Here is a 5000-nt window from a genome sequence, read left to right as displayed (position 1 = left end):
CAGCTCCTACTCGGAGTGAAGCCGTCGCCGCAGACGCGGGAACTGCAAATGCAGCTGTCAGTCCCCCCGCGTCTGTGAGAAAGACAAGATCCGGGAAGGTGATTAATATCGCCAATCCTCGTGTGATCTTGCAAAGATGTGTGACTCCCACGCGAGCGGTCTCGGTGAAAACCGAGCCCACGGTAGAAGGTACGCCGGACACCGGTAACGTGGAAGTAATCGAACGAGTCGGAGACACGTCACTCGTGAAGGTGCAGTCGGCACCCGAACGTGTCGAGGACCCTACTGGTGACGGTTGGCAAACCGTCACCAAAAAGTCAAAGCGAGCCAAGCCGGGCGCACCCACCGGCAAGGCCGCAGTAAACCGGGCCAGGAGACCGAAGGGGACGTTCTCCGGGCAGAAGGTACGGCCTCTCGATCTCGTAAGAGACGAAGCCTTTAGGCGAGTGTCCGAAATACGGACCTTTTGCTTTCGACCTGAGTCGAAAGTCAATAAGGAGTCCGGGTCAAAGATACTCGCCGAGGTTGAGGCACTCAACGAGCTGGTCCAGGAGCTTATTCAACGGAATAGCTTCGTCGAAGGGCAGCTCGCCGCGGTCAGGGCGGACCTAAAAGCGCGTCCTGCCGTAATGAGTGCGATGCGACCTGGGCCGTCCAAGGGAACTCTCCCGAAGACGGCCTGCAACGCCGCGCAGTCGACTTACGCCCATGTGAACAAAGTCGACTGCAAAGGAGCTTCTCCGGAAGCGGGGAGACGGCCACAATCGCAGCATGTGGTAAAAATCTTCCCGCCGAAGGAAAAAGGACAGAGCAGCGAAGTTACGAAGGTTACTGTTCTGTCGCTCGTTAAACCAGCGAAGGAGGCGATCCGAATTAAGTCGGTCCGACGCATCCACTCCGGTGGCATCGTCGTCGAGACCGACCGAAAGGAGGACCTGCAAGCCTTCGTTGGCAATAAGAAGCTCCGGAGCGCGGGTCTGTCCGTCTCCTTACCCACCAAGCGGGACCCCGAGGTTTTAGTTTACGACGTCCCGCGTCGGATGGGTAAGGACGAAATTGCCTCCAGTATTTGGAGGCAAAATCTCTGCGATGCGAACCAGAAGGATGTGCCTTCGGGAATTCGGGTCAGCCGCATGGCTGGCAAGACCCCGGAGACAGCCAACTGGGTCGTTGCCGTCAGTCCGCAGAATCTTCAGCGGCTGAAGCAGAGGGGTAGCCGAGTTTACCTTGGATGGAACTCCTGTCGTGTACGGGATTTCGTCCAGGTGCTTCGGTGCTACCGTTGCCAACGCTTCGGGCATACCTCGAAGCGTTGTAAATTCAAGGAGGACGTGTGCGGTCACTGCTCCCAAAAGGGGCATACCTTCACGCTCTGTAGCAAGAAGAGTGAACCTCCGGTCTGCTCTAATTGCAAGGACAGAGGGTGGGCTAGTGCACACAAGTCGCGGGACCCAGCTTGCGCTTCCTATCAGGCGGCGCTAGCTTTGGAGTCGTCCCGTGTCCGACTTGAGTGACGGGCAGACGTGGACCTGTCCACTCCGCCATTCGAACGGCATGCTGGGCGGACCCCTCGGGGTTCGTCCCCTCGGGCCAGGCTGAAGCCCCTCTTGCGGAGATAAATTGACTTTAACACTACTCCGTCAAGAGTGCCTGGATTGGGTTGGACTCGAGGTGGCAGCGGGAGTAGCACGTTGTCTTCCCCTGTCACGATAACGAACGAGGGTAGAGCCAGACCATCGGCACGCGTCGAGAGAGCGGCTAGTATAGTCCACATAGGACCCAGGCATAGCCCATCTTTAGACTCACAACGACGACACTAACTGTCCCTATCTATCTCCACACAGCGTGGCCACGGGTCGGTGTCTTTGACCGAATGGCCCATATGTGGCAAGCCCTACGGGGTTGGTTACCCGTATGCACTTTGTATGTATACTCGTACTCACTGAGCAATCGACTCTTCTGTCCGAGCGATGGAAAAATTTTTTTAAAATGCATCTGTAAGATTTGGAAGCAAATCGTACCAATTGAAAACTGTGGCTAAAATGAATAGCCCAGTGGAGAGAGAAAACTATCAAAAAACTGATTTTTTAAATCAAGAGGTGTCAGAAATCGAAATGCCTAGCGCGAGCGGAAGAACACGCTTTCTCGCCAGTCCAGCATGTGTCCTGTCCGTTCTTCCTCGGCTTGCCGATTTTGCCCAGATCAGAGGTTTCGTGCTTCCGGCGGTCAGAAGATCAGCGTGAGCGTACGCGCTTCCACGACTATGGCATCACCCATGTCCTATTACTAGGACTATAACTATGACTATGGCTATTCAAACGGACATGACAACGGAACGAACGGGAAAGGACGAAGGCGGGCAGTTAACTTTAATATCAATAATGCCTAAAAAACAATACAAAGCTAGAGCCTCGGACACAGGGACTCCCGTCCCTGGGGTCCCTGTGGCGGAATTAACCGCTATGGACAGGAGGGACATTGGCAACGACCTAGGCAATATAAAAGGACTAGACTCTTCTAAACAATTGGACGGAATCGGTCTTCGCGCCGTCCGCGTCCACCTCGTAAGGTGCGACGTTACGAATTTAGGGAAAAATAGGAAAAACAACCCCCGCGTCCCCCCAACCCCAACGCGAAACCGCGACCCCGCGACCGCGAATGTAGCCACGGGAATCAGGATACTACAGCTGAACATGCGACATTCGGCTGTAGTAACGGGCGAAGTTAGGGAGTTAATAGCGCAAAAGCGACTGGACGTCCTGCTCTTGCAGGAGCCACACGCCAGTAAGCAAGGCGCAGGTTATAGGGTAAGCGGATTAGGGACCGAAGTGAGGGTGGCGGCGGTGAAAACCCACTCCCCGTGGGCCGCTGTCGCCATCCCCAACCCTCACTTTGAGGTCACGTTCATCTCTCAACTCAGTAACCCGCACTGCGCATGCGCGGAAGTGCTGACCCCCGGCTTCTCCTTCTACGCGGTATCTCATTATTTTCAATACCAAGACGAGATAGAGAAGCACCTCAAGCACTTGGAAACGGTTCTCCTGGCATTGAGGGGGAAGAGAGTTATAATTTCTGTCGACGCGAACGCGCAATCCTCGCTCTGGAGCCCAAATAGCACAGACGAGAAGGGAGCGCAGTTAGAAAGATTAGTTTCCGCGTTTAGATTAACTGTAGTTAACGACGCTAGTCAACCACCCACCTTCTGGACGCCAAAAGGATCGTCATACATCGACGTTACCTTGGCATCCCCCTCCATGACGCCCTATATTAAGGAATGGAGGATAAGAAGCGAATGGACGACTAGCGATCATAACGCCATCGACATCCGGCTGCGGGTACCTAGGGCCGCGACGGGAAATCAGGGAGCAACGAACTCTCGGTTCGACACTCGTCGAGCGGATTGGGAGCGGTTCTCGGAGGCCCTGTCCGACCACTCACGGTCGAGGCTCGAAGTCCTGAGTTTGGAGTCGGTGGAAGATGTAAATAGGATGGCAGAGACGCTCACAGCCGTCATCACTGACGCCTGCACCGCGTCAATGCCTAAGAAGAGAAAATTTAGAAAGTCCAACCCGTGGTGGACCAAAGAGCTAACAAAGCTCAAAAAGGCCGTGTACAGGCAGAGGCGTGCCTTCCAGAAGACGATAGACGGACCCTCCCGCCTCCAAAAACTGCAGGAATACCGTACTTCGTTGCGGAACTACAGTAGGAAGGTGAAGAGGACGAAACGGGAAAGCTGGCAAAACTTCGTGACGTCGAACGGGAACACGGAGCCCTGGGGCATCGTATACAAGCTCCAGGCAAATAAACTCCGTGTAGAGAAAGTGATAAGCACACTCCGGCGCAACAATAAAAGTACAACCGGTGCTTTAGAAACCGCCAGCGAGCTTCTGGAAGCCCACGTCCCTGACGACCGACCTGAACTCGATTCGCCGACACAAAGGGTTCTCCGGGAAGAGGCGCGAATCGCCCCGAATACCGCCGACGCCTCGCCCTTTTCCTTGGTGGAGGTGGCCGGAGCAATTCGTTCCTTCGAAAATAAAAAGGTGCCAGGACCGGACCTCATCGAGGTACAGGTCCTGAAGGCCTCCGCGAAAACGATCCTCGGGGAACTCTCGCGACTATTCAATGGGTGCCTTCGATGGGGCGTCTTCCCCTCCGCCTGGAAGGTGGGCTCTCTGAGAATCCTCCTGAAAGGCGAAGGAAAGGACGAGAAGGACCCAAAATCCTACCGACCAATATGTCTCCTCTCCGTGATCGGGAAAACTTTCGAGAAGCTCCTTAAGAGCAGATTAGAGCAGACGGCGATGGCGACGGGACGCATCTCCAGCAGACAGTTCGGGTTTACGCGCGGAAAGTCGACTGAAGATGCAATTGTCGAGTTGCGCCGCATGGTCGATGACACCGAGCATCGGCATGTGATCGCACTACTTTTCGACATTTCCGGAGCCTTCGACAACGTCTGGTGGCCCCTAGTGTTAGGTAGTCTTAGGGATCGAGACTGCCCGCGCAACGTCTTCGAGGTAATCTCCAATTACTTCGAGGACCGCAAGGTCAGTCTCACGATAGGAACAGAAAGGATCTCCAAGCGCGTGACAAGAGGATGCCCGCAAGGTTCCGTCCTCGGCCCCGCGTGCTGGAACCTTATGTTCGACGGTCTCCTGAGGTTACTCGAAACCTCAGTTGAGAATAGGTTCTTAGCATACGCGGACGACCTCATCGTCCTCGTGGGGGGAAACAGCCGCAGAGACCTAGAGATCGAGGGTCAACGCGTTGTCGACCAGATCCTAGGTTGGTGCAGGACAGCTAAATTAGAGATATCCGATTCGAAATCGGAAGCAATTGTACTCCGGAATGGGTACGCAGACAGGGAAAAAATAGGCCGACGGGGAGGTTCGCGTCCCGATAGAAAAAGAAAAGCAGTCCGCGCATCGAAAGTAGATTTCCAGAAAAGACCGCCGGTCATTCGGATCGGAGCGAGGTCAATTAAATTCAAGAATACA

The 5000-nt window shown here is 54.7% G+C and overlaps 1 pseudogene; it reads left to right on the top strand.

The window, feature by feature from the left end:
* Positions 1-5000, top strand: part of LOC143261940 (large subunit ribosomal RNA) — an 11254-nt pseudogene that overhangs the window by 3885 nt on the left and 2369 nt on the right.

This window comes from Megalopta genalis, unplaced genomic scaffold, assembly GCF_051020955.1.
Source record: "Megalopta genalis isolate 19385.01 unplaced genomic scaffold, iyMegGena1_principal scaffold0075, whole genome shotgun sequence".
NCBI lineage: Eukaryota > Metazoa > Arthropoda > Insecta > Hymenoptera > Halictidae > Megalopta > Megalopta genalis.
Note: the sequence above shows the minus strand (reverse complement) of the source record. Positions and strands in the feature narration are given on the sequence as shown.